Source organism: Salvelinus fontinalis, chromosome 39 (genome assembly GCF_029448725.1).
Source record: "Salvelinus fontinalis isolate EN_2023a chromosome 39, ASM2944872v1, whole genome shotgun sequence".
Lineage (NCBI taxonomy): Eukaryota > Metazoa > Chordata > Actinopteri > Salmoniformes > Salmonidae > Salvelinus > Salvelinus fontinalis.
The window spans coordinates 28,280,501-28,298,616 of record NC_074703.1 but is presented as its reverse complement, the minus strand read 5'-3'; positions in this window follow the sequence as shown (position 1 = coordinate 28,298,616).

Genomic DNA, 18,116 nt, shown 5'->3' with positions numbered 1-18,116 from the left:
TCAAGGCAGCAGCTACTCTTCCTGGGGTTTATTATGGATCCCCATTAGTTCCTGTCAAGACAGCAGCTACTCTTTCTGGGGTTTATTATGGATCCTCATTAGTTCCTGTCAAGGCAGCAGCTACTCTTCCTGGGGTTTATTATGGATCCCCATTAGTTCCTGTCAAGGCAGCAGCTACTCTTCCTGGGGTTTATTATGGATCCTCATTAGTTCCTGTCAAGGCAGCAGCTACTCTTCCTGGGGTTTATTATGGATCCTCATTAGTTCCTGTCAAGGCAGCAGCTACTCTTCCTGGGGTTTATTATGGATCCTCATTAGTTCCTGTCAAGGCAGCAGCTACTCTTCCTGGGGTTTATTATGGATCCCCATTAGTTCCTGTCAAGGCAGCAGCTACTCTTCCTGGGGTTTATTATGGATCCTCATTAGTTCCTGTCAAGGCAGCAGCTACTCTTCCTGGGGTTTATTATGGATCCTCATTAGTTCCTGTCAAGGCAGCAGCTACTCTTCCTGGGGTTTATTATGGATCCCCATTAGTTCCTGTCAAGGCAGCAGCTACTCTTCCTGGGGTTTATTATGGATCCTCATTAGTTCCTGTCAAGGCAGCAGCTACTCTTCCTGGGGTTTATTATGGATCCTCATTAGTTCCTGTCAAAGCAGCAGCTACTCTTCCTGGGGTTTATTATGGATCCTCATTAGTTCCTGTCAAAGCAGCAGCTACTCTTCCTGGGGTCCAGCAAAATTAAGGCAGTTTTTACCATTTTAAAAACATTACAATACATTTCACAGATTTCACAACACACTGTGTTCTCTCAGGTCCCTACTCCACCCCTACCACATATCTACAGTACTAAATCCACGTGTACTTGTGTGTATAGTGCGTATGTTACCATGTGTGTGTGTGTGTGTGTGTGTGTGTGTGTGTGTGTGTGTGTGTGTGTGTGTGTGTGTGTGTGTGTGTGTGTCTGTGCCTTTGTATGTGTTTCTTCACAGTCCCCGCTGTTCCATCAATTGTTTTTTTATACGTTTTTTAAATCTAATTTTACTGCTTTTATCATTTACTTGATGTGGAATAGAGTTTGTGTGTGTGTTTGTGTGTATGTGTTTGTGTGTATGTGTTAGTGTGTATGTGTTTGTGTCTATGTGTTTGTGTGTTTTAATTTAGACACTATGTCAAGGCCACCCCCTCTACAATTACTCACTGACACTGGATAGTCTGGTTGATTAAAAACATTTTGGATTGCAATCACTACCAGATCCCTGTTTTCTATGTGCCCTGGTCTATGTGCCCTGGTCTATGTGCCCTGGTCTATGTGCCCTGGTCTATGTGCCCTGGTCTATATGCCCTGGTCTATGTGCCCTGGTCTATATGCCCTGGTCTATGTGCCCTGGTCTATATGCCCTGGTCTATGTGCCCTGGTCTATATGCCCTGGTCTATGTGCCCTGGTCTATATGCCCTGGTCTATGTGCCCTGGTCTATATGCCCTGGTCTATGTGCCCTGGTCTATATGCCCTGGTCTATGTGCCCTGGTCTTTATGCCCTGGTCTATGTGCCCTGGTCTATATGCCCTGGTCTATGTGCCCTGGTCTATATGCTCTGGTCTATATGCCCTGGTCTATGTGCCCTGGTCTACGTGCCCTGGTCTACGTGCCCTGGTCTACGTGCCCTGGCCTACGTGCCCTGGTCTACGTGCCCTGGTCTACGCGCCCTGGTCTACGCGCCCTGGTCTACGCGCCCTGGTCTACGCGCCCTGGTCTACGCGCCCTGGTCTACGCGCCCTGGTCTACGTGCCCTGGTCTACGTGCCCTGGTCTACGCGCCCTGGTCTACGCGCCCTGGTCTACGCGCCCTGGTCTACTCGCCCTGGTTTACGCGCCCTGGTCTACGCGCCCTGGTCTACGCGCCCTGGTCTACGCGCCCTGGTCTACGCGCCCTGGACTACGCGCCCTGGTCTACGCGCCCTGGTCTACGCGCCCTCGTCTACGCGCCCTGGTCTACGCGCCCTGGTCTACGCGCCCTGGTCTACGCGCCCTGGTCTACGCGCCCTGGTATACGTGCCCTGGTCTATGCGCCCTGGTCTATGCGCCCTGGTCTATGCGCCCTGGTCTATGTGCCCTGGTCTATGTGCCCTGGTCTATGTGCCCTGGTCTACATGCCCTGGTCTACGTGCCCTGGTCTATGTGCCCTGGTCTATGTGCCCTTGTCTATGTGCCCTGGTCAACAGCAGTGCACTATTAAGGGAACAGGGTGCCATTTGGGACCAATCCCATAATGATTGGGAGCAGAATCACTAGCTACTTCAGTAGCATCCCTCCTCCTATCTAAGTCTCCAAGAGGGTTATTTTCTCTCTCTCCTCCCCCTCGCTCTGTCTCCCCCCTCTCTCTCTCCCCCTCGCTCTGTCTCCCATTCCTCTCTCTCTCTCCCCCCTCGCTCTGTCTCCCATTCCTCTCTCTCTCTCTCCCCACTCGCTCTGTCTCCCATTCCTCTCTCTCTCTCAATTCAATTCAAGGGGTTTTATTGGCATGGGAAACATGTGTTAACATTACCAAAGCAAGTGAGGTAGATAATATACACCAAATCTCTCTCTGTCTCCCTCTGTCTCTCTCTCTCTCTCTCTCTCTCTCTCTCTCTCTCTCTCTCTCTCTCTCTCTCTGTCTCTCTCGCTGTCCCTCTCTCCCTCTAACTGTCTCTCTCTCTGTCTCTCTCTCTGTCTTTCTCTCTGTCTCTCTCTGTCTCTCTCTCTCTAACTGTCGCTCTTTGTCTCTCTCTCTCTCTCTCTCTCTCTCTCTCTGTCTCTCTCTCTCTCTAACTGTCGCTCTTTGTCTCTCTCTCTCTCTCTCTCTCTCTCTCTCTCTCTCTCTCTCTCTGTCTCTCTCTCTGTCTCTCTCTCTGTCTCTCTCTCTGTCTCTCTCGCTGTCCCTCTCTCCCTCTAACTGTCTCTCTCTCTGTCTCTCTCTCTGTCTTTCTCTCTGTCTCTCGCTGTCTCTCTCTCTCTCGCGGTGTCTCTCTCTCGCTGTCTGTCTCTCTCGCTGTCTCTTTCTCTCTGTCTCTGTCTCTCTCTAAACTCTGAAGGTGTGCTTCTCTGATTTCTTCTTCTAATCCTGTGTCTCACCACTCTGACACACTGTAAACATGCTGGACTATCTATCTCTCAGGTCTACAACATATCAACAGAAAGGTACCTCAGGCTGAGTTAGCAGCAGGAATCCTCTATCTCTCAGATCTACAACACATCAACAGAAGGGTACCTCAGGCTGAGTTAGGAGCAGGAATCCTCTATCTCTCAGGTCTACAACACATCAACAGAAGGGTACCTCAGGCTGAGTTAGCAGCAGGAATCCTCTATCTCTCAGGTCTACAACACATCAACCGCAACAACAGAACAGCTACAGACAGCTTTTCCTTCACAGTGTCAGGAACACACAGAGCAGGAGACCCATTTCAGAAGAGAGGGAGTGAGGGAGGAAGAAAGAGAGAGGGAGAGAGGGAAGCTATCATTTCAAACACAAGGCAGAAGAACGGGAGGGAGTGAGAGAAAAGAAGGAGAGGGGGAGCGAGGGATGATGGGAGTGAAGGAGGAGAGACGAAAGGGAGAGGCGGAAAACAAAGCAGGATATGTAACGGCTATGTGGCGCCCGCCACACCCGGTGACTGTCATCAGTGTGTCAGGAGCTCTTTAGCGATTCTCTCATCCACACACACACACATACACACACACACACACACACACACACACACACACACACACACACACACACACACACACACACACACACACACACACACACACACACACACACACACACACACACACACACACACACACACACACACACACACACACACACACACACACACGACAGCTCACATCCCTCCACATGTGATTTAGTGTCTTTATTCCCCATGAATGAAGCCTGTATCCCTTCTCCTCACTCTGTGCTACATCTCTGAACGTGCTGTCAAGATGGGGGGGTTAGTGACATGGCACCTTAGAATGACAACGGAATGATGTGGGGGAGGTGGAGTGGAATTTAATTATCATCAAAATCAATGGAGGAGTCCATCTTGTGTTCTTAGCACAGTTCTTGAAAGAGTGTCAACACCAGAGAGTGTTAATAAAGCAGTGAGTGTCAACACCAGAGAGTGTTAATAACGTAGAGAGTGTCAACACCAGAGAGGGTTAATAAAGCAGAGAGTGTCAGCACCAGAGAGTGTTAATCATGTAGAGAGTGTCACCACCAGAGAGTGTTAATAAAGCAGAGAGTGTCACCACCAGAGAGTGTTAATAACGTAGAGAGTGTCAACACCAGAGAGTGTTAATAAAGCAGTGAGTGTCAACACCAGAGAGTGTTAATAATGTAGAGAGTGTCAACACCAGAGAGTGTTAATAAAGCAGAGAGTGTCAAACCAGAGAGTGTTAATCATGTAGAGAGTGTCAACACCAGAGAGTGTTAATAAAGCAGAGAGTGTCAACACCAGAGAGTGTTAATAAAGCAGAGAGTGTCAAACCAGAGTGTTAATAATGTATAGAGTGTCAACACCTGAGAGTATTAATAACATAGTGAGCGCCAACTCCAGAGAGTGTTAATAACGTAGAGAGTGTCAACACCAGAGAGGGTTAATAAAGCAGAGAGTGTCAACACCAGAGAGTGTCAACACCAGAGAGTGTTAATAACATAGAGAGTGTCAACACCAGAGAGTGTTAATAACATAGAGAGTGTCAACACCAGAGAGTGTTAATAACGTAGAGAGTGTCAACACCAGAGAGTGTTAATAACATAGAGAGTGTCAACACCAGAGAGTGTTAATAACGTAGAGAGTGTCAACACCAGAGTGTTAATAACATAGAGAGTGTCAACACCAGAGAGTGTTAATAACATGGAGTGTCAACACCAGAGAGTGTTAATCATGTAGAGAGTGTCAACACCAGAGTGTTAATAACATGGAGTGTCAACACCAGAGAGTGTTAATCATGTAGAGAGTGTCAACACCAGAGAGTGTTAATAACGTAGAGAGTGTCAACACCAGAGTGTTAATAAAATGGAGAGTGTCAACACCAGAGTGTTAATAAGGTATAGAGTGTCAACACCAGAGAGTGTTAATAACATAGAGAGTGTCAACACCAGAGAGTGTTAATCATGTAGAGAGTGTCAACACCAGAGAGTGTTAATCATGTAGAGAGTGTCAACACCAGAGAGTGTTAATAACATAGTGAGCGCCAACTCCAGAGAGTGTTAATAAGTTATAGAGTGTCAACACCAGAGTGTTAATAGCATAGAGAGTGTCAACACCAGAGAGTGTTAATAAGGTATAGAGTGTCAACACCAGAGTGTTAATAGCATAGTGAGTGTCAACACCAGAGAGTGTTAATAACATAGAGAGTGTCAACACCAGAGTGTTAATAACATAGTGAGTGTCAACACCAGAGTGTTAATAACATGGAGAGTGTCAACACCAGAGAGTGTTAATCATGTAGAGAGTGTCAACACCAGAGAGTGTTAATAGCATAGTGAGTGTCAACACCAGAGAGTGTTAATAAGGTATAGAGTGTCAACACCAGAGTGTTAATAGCATAGTGAGTGTCAACACCAGAGAGTGTTAATAACATAGAGTGTCAACACCAGAGAGTGTTAATAGCATAGTGAGTGTCAACACCAGAGTGTTAATAGCATAGTGAGTGTCAACACCAGAGAGTGTTAATAAGGTAGATAGTGTCAACACCAGAGTGTTAATAGCATAGTGAGTGTCAACACCAAAGCGTGTTAATAATGTAGAGAGTGTCAACACCAGAGAGTGTTAATAACGTAGAGAGTGTCAACACCAGAGAGTGTTAATAATGTAGAGAGTGTCAACACCAGAGAGGGTAAATAACGTAGAGAGTGTCAACACCAGAGAGTGTTAATAACGTAGAGTGTTAACACAAGCTGTGACATGGATAACCAGGAAGCATATTGGCAACGTAAAACAACAAAGAGGGAGGACATCTTTAAGTGAGGGCCGATCATGAAGAGGAAGTTCAGACCAGGACCATACAGATGGATGGACAGAGGAAATCATCCTGGCATTCAGGACGGAGGACATAAGAGTCGTCTGCACGAAATACGTCCGTCTGTCTGTCTGTCTGGAGGGGGGGGGGGGGGGGGGGGGCAGTGCTTCAGCCCCAGCCTGAGAGCCCGTAGCTCTGACGGACTTATCACCTCTCCCCAGGTCCGCATCCCAGATGGAATCCTATTCCCGTAATAGTGCACTACTTTTGACCAGGGCCCAATGGGTATGGTGTGCCATTTGGGACACAGCTCTCCCTCCAGCCAGTCCTATTGGTCCAGTGACAAACTGCAGCCATCACAGACAGTAAACATTACATCAATGATGCATTCTGTTTTACACTTTAGAAATGGACGGGGGGTTTATGCCTGCAGAATGTGACGGCATAAATTAGCACCTCTATTCATCCAGGAAGTAGGTTTTCTTCTACATGATGTTTTTGTAGTCCGCCTCCCTTCAACACTTTGGTGCTAAGTTGGGGAATACAGAATCTCTCTCTCCTTACTGATGCAACCTATTAAACAGATGATGTCACCATGTGAGCATGTCACCGTTTCTCCTCAAGGCACCACTCATTACCACGGGAACCAGTCCCATGGAGATGAGAGGTGTTTTCAGGAGAAATGATTCAAGCAGTTCTTCTGAGAATCACTTTTACTGATTATATCAATTATATTAGCATCCTGTTACTGTCTCAGTCTGTGGCAGTCAGAGAGACTTCTGATGATGCTGTCATTATTATAGAGATGAGCTGCTACTGCTGTGTGTGTGTGTGTGTGTGTGTGTGTGTGTGTGTGTGTGTGTGTGTGTGTGTGTGTGTGTGTGTGTGTGTGTGTGTGTGTGTGTGTGTGTCTACTTCTCACAGCATCACTCCAAACCTCATCATAGAACATTACAGAGAGGAGAGAGAGGTAGAGGTAGAGAGAGAGAGAGAGAGAGAGAGAGAGAGAGAGAGAGAGAGAGAGAGAGAGAGAGAGAGAGAGAGAGAGAGAGAGAGAGGAGAGAGAGAGAGAGAGAGAGGGGAGAGAGAGAGAGGTAGAGAGAGAGGTAGAGAGAGGTAGAGAGAGGAGAGAGAGGAAGAGAGAGAGAGGTAGAGAGAGGTAGAGAGAGAGGTAGAGAGAGAGGTAGAGAGAGAGGTAGAGAGAGGTATAGAGCGAGGAAGAGAAAGAGAGAGAGAGGTAGAGAGAGAGAGAGGTAGAGAGAGAGGTAGAGAGAGAGGAGAGAGGAAGAGAGAGAGAGGAAGAGAGAGAAAGAGAGGTAGAGAGAGAGAGAGGAGAGAGAGAGAGAGAGAGAGAGGAAAATAAAGAGAGTGATGTGTCAGAGAGAAAAAGAGTGAGAAATAGAGCGTGAGAAATCCAAGCAGCCCTAGAAGCTACAGCTCCTCACATATCAATTACAGAGTTGGAAAGCTGCTCTCATCTGCTTCTGCCTCTCCTCCTCTCTTCTGCATCTCCTCATCCTCCTCTCTTCAGCTTCTCCTCCTCCTCCTCTCTTCTGCCTCTCCTCTCATCCTCCTGTCTTCTGCTTCTCCTCTCCTCCTCCTCTCTTCTGCCTCTCCTCCTCCTCCTCCTCTCTTCTGCCTCTCCTCCTCCTCCTCTCTTCAGCCTCTCCTCTCGTCTGCCTCTCCTCTCCCCCTCTCCTATCATCCTCCTCTCATCTGCTTCTCCTATCCTCTCCTCCTCTCCTCTCCCCCTCCCCTCCTCTCCTCTGCATCTCCTCTCCCCCTCCCCTCCTCTCCTGTGTACCATCACAGTGCTAGCAGTGGTACCACCTCTAAACCCACACAGTCAGAAGGCTGCCCGCTGCATCACGGCAGTGGGTGTGTGTCATGCGATGCTGAAGGAAGAACAAGTAGGACAAACGGAGCTGCTGGGAGCTGATACACACCTTGTTGTTCAGATCAGTATCATTTACAGCTGTTGACTTATCAGCACGGTACAGAACAGGGCTCTGTATGTGTGTGTATGTTAAGATGTCTTACCTGGCTGTATAATATCTAAATGGACGGACGGACGGACGGTCCACAGACAGACAGACAGATCGAGAGAGACAAACATACAGACAGACAGAGAGAGAGAGACAAACATACAAACATACAGACAGACAGAGAGAGAGACAGAGACAGCCAGAGAGAGACAGATAGACATAGAGAGAGACAGACAACAGCACTCAGGAAGAATGCCAGCTGGGTGCTGGATGGAAAGCTCTGACCTCTCTGAGGTCCTTCTGTAAGTGTTCTAGCAGTGTTCATGTTTTAAGCGCTGGGATTGGTTCCCCTGTGTACCCATCGTCCGGCAACAGAAGGGTCAGGTTACAGAAAGGAGATCAGCCTCTCTATCAGGGACAACTGGCGTCCTTTGACATGTTGTATTACGGTATCAATGTCCCTCATGCCTAATTCACACTATAGGGCCAAACCAAACCGAGCCATAGGACTGCTAAACAGCACTGCTACATAGCTGATCAAATGGCTACCCAGACTACCTGCACTGATGCTTCTGCTCTAACTCTCTTGTACTGACTCTATGCGCACACACACACACACACACACACACACACACACACACACACACACACACACACACACACACACACACACACACACACACACACACACACACACACACACACACACACACACACACACACACACACACACACACAAACAAACAAACAAACAAACAGCTGCTACAGACTATCCTGTTGCCTAGTCACTTTACCCCCTACCTATATGTACATATATATACCCCAGCACATTGACTCAGTACTGGTACTTCCTGTATATAGCCATGTTATTACCTCATACCCCAGCACATTGACTCAGTACTGGTACTTCCTGTATATAGCCATGTTATTACCTCATACCCCAGCACATTGACTCAGTACTGGTACTTCCTGTATATAGCCATGTTATTACCTCATACCCCAGCACATTGACTAAGTATTGATACTTCCTGTATATAGTCATATTATTACCTCATACCCCTGCATTGACTCAGTATTGGTACTTCCTGTATATAGCCATGTTATTACCTCATACCCCAGCACATTGACTCAGTACTGGTACTTCCTGTATATAGCCATGTTATTACCTCATACCCCAGCACATTGACTCAGTACTGGTACTTCTTGTATATAGTCATGTTATTACCTCATACCCCAGCACATTGACTCAGTACTGGTACTTCCTGTATATAGTCATGTTATTGGGTTAAGACTAAAAACAGGGCTGAGATTAAAAACACTAATATAGGACAAAACACACATCACGACAAGAGAGACACCACAACCCTACATAAAGAGAGACCTAAGACAACAACATAACATGGCAGCAACACATGACAACAACATGGTAGCAACACAACAGGGTAGAAGCACAACATGACAACAACATGGTAGCAACACAACATGGTAGAAGCACAACATGACAACAACATGGTAGCAACACAACATGGTAGAAGCACAACATGACAACAACATGGAAGCAACACAACATGACAACACCATGGTAGCAACACAACATGGTAGAAGCACCACATGACAACACCATGGTAGCAACACAACATGGTAGCAACACAACATGACAACAAGATGGTAGCAACACAACATGGTAGAAGCACAACATGACAACAACATGGTAGAAGCACAACATGACAACAACATGGAAGCAACACAACATGGTAGAAGCACAACATGACAACAACATGGTAGCAACACAACATGACAACAACATGGTAGCAACACACCATGACAACAACATGGTAGCAACACAAATGACAACAACATGGTAGCAACACAACATGGTAGAAGCACAACATGACAACAACATGGTAGCAACACAACATGGTAGAAGCACAACATGACAACAACATGGTAGCAACACAACATGACAACAACATGGTAGCAACACAACATGTCAACAACATGGTAGCAACACACCATGACAACAACATGGTAGCAACACACCATGACAACAACATGGTAGCAACACAACATGGTAGAAACACAACATGGTAGAAGCACCACATGACAACAACATGGAAGCAACACAACATGGTAGCAACACACCATGACAACAACATGGTAGCAACACAACATGGTAGCAACACAACATGGTAGCAACACACCATGACAACAACATGGTAGCAACACAACATGGTAGCAACACAACATGGTAGCAACACAACATGGTAGAAACACAACATGGTAGAAGCACCACATGACAACAACATGGTAGCAACACAACATGGTAGCAACACACCATGACAACAACATGGTAGCAACACAACATGGTAGCAACACAACATGACAACAACATGGTAGCAACACAACATGACAACAACATGGTAGAAGCACAACATGCCAACAAGATGGAAGCAACACACCATGACAACAACCTGGTAGCAACACAACATGACAACAACCTGGTAGCAACACAACATGGAGGCAGCACAAAATATGGAACAAACATTATTGGGCAAAGACAACAGCACAAAGAGCAAGAAGGTAGAGACAACAATACATCACGCTAAGCAGCCACAGCTGTCAGTAAGCGTGTCCATGAATGAGTCTTCGAATGAAGAGATGTAGGTAAAACAGACCAGTTTGAGTGTTTTGTTGCTGCTCGTTCCAGTCGCTGGCTGCAGAGAACTGAAAAGACGAGCGACTCAGGGATGTGTGCTGCTTTGGGGACCTTTAACAGAATGTGACTGGCAGAACGGGTGTTGTGTGTGGAGGATGGGGGCTGCAGTAGATATCTCAGATAGGGGGGAGTGAGGCCTAAGAGGGTTTTATAAATAAGCATCAACCAGAGGGTCTTGCGATGGGTATACAGAGAGGACCAGTTTACAAAGGAGTATAGAGTGCAGTGATGTGTCTTATAAGGAACATTGGTGGAAAATCTGATGGCCGAATGGTAAAGAACATTTAGTCGCTAGAGAACACCCCTACCTAAACCAAGTCTAGATTTAACAACATGGTAGCATTGATATGTGCTGAGAGAAGGACAGTGCACAGTCTAGCCATACTCCCAAGTACTTGTATGAGGTGACTACCTTAAGCTCTAAACCCTCAGAGGTAGGAATCACAATGTATACGAAAAGAAAAGGTGTGTGTAGACAGCAGTTATATAGGATGGTGTGTATAGACAGTAGTTATATAGGATGGTGTGTATAGACAGTAGTTATATAGGATGGTGTGTATAGACAGTATAGACAGTAGTTATATAGGATGGTGTGTATAGACAGTATAGACAGTAGTTATATAGGATGGTGTGTATAGACAGTAGTTATATAGGATGGTGTGTATAGACAGTATAGACAGTAGTTATATAGGATGGTGTGTATAGACAGTAGTTATATAGGATGGTGTGTATAGACAGTAGTTATATAGGATGGTGTGTATAGACAGTAGTTATATAGGATGGTGTCTATAGACAGTAGTTATATAGGATGGTGTCTATAGCCAGTAGTTATATAGGATGGTGTGTATAGACAGTAGTTATATAGGATGGTGTGTATAGACAGTAGTTATATAGGATGGTGTGTATAGACAGTAGTTATACAGGATGGTGTGTATAGACAGTATAGACAGTAGTTATATAGGATGGTGTGTATAGACAGTATAGACAGTAGTTATATAGGATGGTGTGTATAGACAGTAGTTATATAGGATGGTGTGTATAGACAGTAGTTATATAGGATGGTGTGTATAGACAGTAGTTATACAGGATGGTGTGTATAGACAGTATAGACAGTAGTTATATAGGATGGTGTGTATAGACAGTAGTTATATAAGTCTGTACAGCAGTAGTTCTATAGGATGAGCCTGGACTAGAATACAGTATAAACATATAAAGTGGGTAAAACAGTATATAAACATTATTCAATTCACCAGTGTTCAATGACTCCATGTACACAGGACAGCAGTCTCTACGGTTCAGGGCAGGGTACTGGGGGGAGGCTAGTAACAGTGACTAAGGTTCAGGACAGGGTACTGGGGGGAGGCTAGTAACAGTGACTAAGGTTCAGGCAGGGTACTGGGGGGAGGCTAGTAACAGTCTCTAAGGTTCAGGGCAGGGTACTGGGGGGAGGCTAGTAACAGTCTCTAAGGTTCAGGCAGGGTACTGGCGGAGGCTAGTAACAGTCTCTAAGGTTCAGGACAGGGTACTGGGGGGAGGCTAGTAACAGTGACTAAGGTTCAGGGCAGGGTACTGGGGGGAGGCTAGTAACAGTCTCTAATTTTCAGGGCAGGGTACTGGGGGGAGGCTAGTAACAGTCTCTAAGGTTCAGGGCAGTGTACTGGGGGGAGGCTAGTAACAGTCTCTAAGGTTCAGGGCAGGGTACTGGGGGAGGCTAGTAACAGTCTCTATGGTTCAGGGCAGGGTACTGGGGGAGGCTAGTAACACTGACTAAGGTTCAGGGCAGGGTACTGGGGGGAGGCTAGTAACAGTGACTAAGGTTCAGGGCAGGGTACTGGGGGGAGACTAGTAACAGTCTATAGGGTTCAGGGCAGGGTACTGGGGGAGGCTAGTAACAGTGACTAAGGTTCAGGGCAGGGTACTGGGGGGAGGCTAGTAACAGTGACTAAGGTTCAGGGCAGGGTACTGGGGGAGGCTAGTAACAGTGACTAAGGTTCAGGGCAGGGTACTGGGGGAGGCTAGTAACAGTGACTAAGGTTCAGGGCAGGGTACTGGGGGGAGGCTAGTAACAGTCTCTAAGGTTCAGGGCAGGGTACTGGGGGGAGGCTAGTAACAGTGACTAAGGTTCAGGGCAGGGTACTGGGGGGAGGCTAGTAACACTGACTAAGGTTCAGGGCAGGGTACTGGGGGGAGACTAGTATCAGTGACTAAGGTTCAGGGCAGGGTACTGGGGGGAGGCTAGTAACAGTGACTAAGGTTCAGGGCAGGGTACTGGGGGGAGGCTAGTAACAGTCTCTAAGGTTCAGGGCAGGGTACTGGGGGGAGGCTAGTAACAGTCTCTAAGGTTCAGGGCAGGGTACTGGGGGAGGCTAGTAACAGTCTCTACGGTTCAGGGCAGGGTACTGGGGGCTGAGGCTAGTAACAGTGACTAAGGTTCAGGGCAGAGTACTGGGGGGAGGCTAGTAACAGTGACTAAGGTTCAGGGCAGGGTACTGGGGGGAGGCTAGATGATAGATAGGCCTCCTAGATGGTAGTGGGGTGGACAGGCCGTGGCTCGGGGGGCTGAGGTTCTTGATGATGTAGATGGTAGTGGGGTGAACAGGCCGTGGCTCGGGGGGCTGAGGTTCTTGATGATGTAGATGGTAGTGGGGTGAACAGGCCGTGGCTCGGGGGGCTGAGGTTCTTGATGATCTAGATTGTGGTGGGGTGAACAGGCCGTGGCTCGTGGGGCTGAGGTTCTTGATGATCTAGATGGTAGTGGGGTGAACAGGCCGTGGCTCGTGGGGCTGAGGTTCTTGATGATCTAGATGGTAGTGGGGTGAACAGGTCGTGGCTCGGGTGGCTGAGGTTCTTGATGATGTAGATGGTAGTGGGGTGAACAGGCCGTGGCTCGGGGGGCTGAGGTTCTTGATGATCTAGATGGTAGTGGGGTGAACAGGCCGTGGCTCGGGGGGCTGAGGTTCTTGATGATCTAGATGGTAGTGGGGTGAACAGGCCGTGGCTCGTGTGGCTGAGGTTCTTGATGATCTAGATGGTAGTGGGGTGGACAGGCCGTGGCTCGGGTGGCTGAGGTTCTTGATGATCTAGATGGTAGTGGGGTGGACAGGCCGTGGCTCGGGGGGCTGAGGTTCTTGATGATCTAGATGGTAGTGGGGTGGACAGGCCGTGGCTCGGGGGGCTGAGGTTCTTGATGATGTAGATGGTAGTGGGGTGGACAGGCCGTGGCTCGGGTGGCTGAGGTTCTTGATGATGTAGATGGTAGTGGGGTGGACAGGCCGTGGCTCATGTGGCTGAGGTTCTTGATGATCTAGATGGTAGTGGGGTGAACAGGCCGTGGCTCGGGGGGCTGAGGTTCTTGATGATGTAGATGGTAGTGGGGTGAACAGGCCGTGGCTCGGGTGGCTGAGGTTCTTGATGATCTAGATGGTAGTGGGGTGAACAGGCCGTGGCTCGTGGGGCTGAGGTTCTTGATGATCTAGATGGTAGTGGGGTGAACAGGCCGTGGCTCGTGGGGCTGAGGTTCTTGATGATCTAGATGGTAGTGGGGTGAACAGGCCGTGGCTCGTGGGGCTCGGACCAATAAAAGGGATGAAATGTTGTTATCCTTCTCTCTCCCTCTCAGAGTTTATTGTCATGCAAATTGAGTAAAAGAGGCTTCCGAGGCGTTCTGTGCCTTTTTGAAACATAGCGTTTAAGGAGCTAAAATAAGCTTCTATTTTTTTACTTAACATCTCATAAATAGTGAATCAAAACCTAAGCAGAGGAGAGCCAGTGAAAAACATGTCTCCCAGACCTCCATGGTCTACAGCATCGTTACAAATACCTCCTCGCCAGGGGAGACTAGCTAACAGTCTGCAAACAACAGCGGAAGTTGCTGCAGTGTTAAAAAAAAAAAAGACAGTCCCCTCAAATAACTTAGAGAGCTGCAAGGCAGTTTCTCCACAGTCAAACACACATCTCTCTTCCTGTTGAAGCCCCAGTGTTAGATCTCAGACTGGGGTAGAGTTGCATTCACATTACATCAGATAAAGAATGATAACAGCTGGTTAATATAAAGATGATAGTATCTACCAGACAGCCTAGATTAGACGAAGATGACGATGAAGATGATGATGATGAAGAAGAAGATGACGATGTTGATGAAAATGGTGAAGATGATGATGATGGTGGTTATCATGGTGAGGAAGATGCTAAAGATGATGCGGAAGATGTTAATGATGGTGATGATGAAGATAATGATGAAGATGATGGTGATGATGAAGATAATGATGAAGATGATGGGTTGGGCGATATACCATTTATACTGTTTATACCGTATACCGGGGTATTTCGAAATGCCACTGCTTATAACTAACTATAAGTTGAGTATAACTATAGAAATATAAGATGTGTCAAATAAATGATATGCAGCTCAGGGCTCCAGCGATGCGTTTGGTTTGCTAACTTGCGAAGTGTCTAGATGTCAACATCAAACTTCTTGGTTACAGCAGAGATATTCAACCCCCTCCTTGATCAAGATCCCTGTTGCTTCAATATTTTGGTGAATCAATAATTTGGGTACTATTTACTTTATTGTGTTTTATTTTTTATAACGCCCCTTGTGTGCACTTCCAGTAATACCAACTCTCTGTAGTTCACCTCAGTCCTTCTAGCGCTCTCTCTGGGTCCCTCCCTGTAGTTCACCTCAGTCCTTCTAGTGCTCTCTCTGGGTCCCTCACTGTAGTTTACCTCAGTCCTTCTAGTGCTCTCTCTGGGTCCCTCACTGTAGTTCACCTCAGTCCTTTTAGTGCTCTCTCTGGGTCCCTCCCTGTAGTTCACCTCAGTCCTTCTAGTGCTCTCTCTGGGTCCCTCCCTGTAGTTCACCCCTTCTAGTGCTCTCTCTGGGTCCCTCCCTGTAGTTCACCTCAGTCCTTCTAGCGCTCTCTCTGGGTCCCTCCCTGTAGTTCACCCCTTCTAGTGCTCTCTCTGGGTCCCTCCCTGTAGTTCACCTCAGTCCTTCTAGCGCTCTCTCTGGGTCCCTCCCTGTAGTTCACCCCTTCTAGTGCTCTCTCTGGGTCCCTCCCTGTAGTTCACCTCAGTCCTTCTAGTGCTCTCTCTGGGTCCCTCCCTGTAGTTCACCTCAGTCCTTCTAGTGCTCTCTCTGGGTCCCTCCCTGTAGTTCACCCCTTCTAGTGCTCTCTCTGGGTCCCTCCCTGTAGTTCACCTCAGTCCTTCTAGTGCTCTCTCTGGGTCCCTCCCTGTAGTTCACCCCTTCTAGCGCTCTCTCTGGGTCCCTCCCTGTAGTTCACCCCTTCTAGCGCTCTCTCTGGGTCCCTCCCTGTAGAGTTGTCCTCCAGAAACCTGTCACTTCGGTCATCTCGCTCTGCGCAGGAAGTGTTTAAATATAGACGCTGCTTCTCGTAAAACAGCAAAATGTAAATAAAGCAAAGTGCTTTTCTCAGAACAAGGTTGGGACGCTGACTGATTAAGGGTTTGAGTCAGAGCCTTCTGAGGGCCAAGAGGTGTAGCGCTGTCATCATCACTCCTGTTCTAAAGGTGGGATCAATAACTAGACAGAGGAGTGGGACGTTAGATATACCCTAATTAATATGAGAGAGAGAGAGAGACAGAGAGAGACAGAGACAGAGAGAGACAGAGACAGAGAGAGACAGATGGAGAGAGACAGAGAGAGACAGAGAGAGACAGAGAGAGACAGAGACAGAGAGAGACAGACGGAGAGAGACAGCGAGAGAGAGAGACAGAGAGAGAGAGACAGAGAGAGAGAGACAGAGAGAGACAGACAGAGAGAGACAGAGAGAGAGAGACAGAGAGAGAGAGACAGAGAGAGAGACGGAGAGAGAGAGAGACAGAGAGAGAGACAGAGAGAGATAGACAGAGAGAGACAGAGAGACAGAGAGAGAGAGACAGAGAGAGACAGAGAGAGAGAGACAGAGAGAGAGAGAGAGAGAGAGAGAGAGAGAGACAGAGAGAGAGAGAGACAGAGAGAGACAGACAGAGAGAGACAGAGAGACAGAGAGAGAGACAGAGAGAGAGAGAGACAGAGAGAGAGAGACAGAGAGAGAGAGACAGAGAGAGACAGACAGAGAGAGACAGAGAGACAGAGAGACAGAGAGAGAGAGAGAGAGACAGAGAGAGAGAGAGAGAGACAGAGAGAGACAGAGACAGAGAGAGAGAGACAGAGAGAGACAGACAGAGAGAGACAGAGAGACAGAGAGAGACAGACAGAGAGAGACAGAGAGAGACAGACAGAGAGAGACAGAGAAACAGAGAGACTTTAAAACTCTATAAACGTACACTCAGAACCAAAAAAGCACAGTACAACAGAAAGCAGCTGACGCTAATTGAGGAGTCCATAAACACAAACAACTTCTGGCAAAATTGGAAAAAAATAAAAAAATCTAAACAAGAGGAATTAGCGATACAAAATGGTGACATATGGACAACCCATTTTAAAACACTCTACAACACCGTTCAAATTGACACAAACGCAGAACAACGCCAAATTCATGAGAAGTTGAATGGATTAGAAAAAGCTATAAAGGACAACCAAAATCCACTGGACTCCCCAATTACTGACCAGGAGCTCTATAAGAAACTTCAGGCTCTCAAATTTAAAAAGGCATGCGGACCTGATGGCATCCTAAATGAGATGCTCAAACTCACTAGTGCAAAATTTCAATTGGCTATATTAAAACTGTTTAATTTGATCCTGAGTGTAGGTTATTTCCCTGACATCTGGAATCAAGGACTCATAACCCCAATCTTTAAAAACGGAGACAAATTGGACCCTAACAATTACAGAGGCATTTGTGTGAACAGTAACCTGGGGAAGGTTTTCTGTAGTATTATCAATGTAAGAGTTCTAAACTTCCTTAATAAGCACAATGTCTTGAGTAAAAGCCAAATTGGATTTATACCAAAACATCGCACGACTGATCATATTTACACCCTGATAGGTAAACATGTCCACCAAAATAATACCAAAATATACGCTTGCTTTATCGACTTCCAAAAAGCATTTGATTCTATTTGGCATATAGGACTGTTCTACAAAGTTATTGAAAGTGGTGTAGGGGGTAAAACATATGACATAATTAAATCAATGTATACTGGTAATACGTGAAGCATTAAAATTGGCAAGAAAAGAACATAATTCTTTAACCATACATTTACATTTACATTTAAGTCATTTAGCAGACGCTCTTATCCAGAGCGACTTACAAATTGGTGCATTCACCTTATGACATCCAGTGGAACAGCCACTTTACAATAGTGCCCTTTAACCAGGGGCGGGGCCTTCGTCAGGGTTGTAATATAAGCCCTGCACTCTTCAATATTTACATCAACGAATTGGCCACTATTCTAGAAAAATCCTCAGCCCCTGGTGTTAGTCTCCATAATTCAGAGGTTAAATGCCTACTCTTCGCAGATGA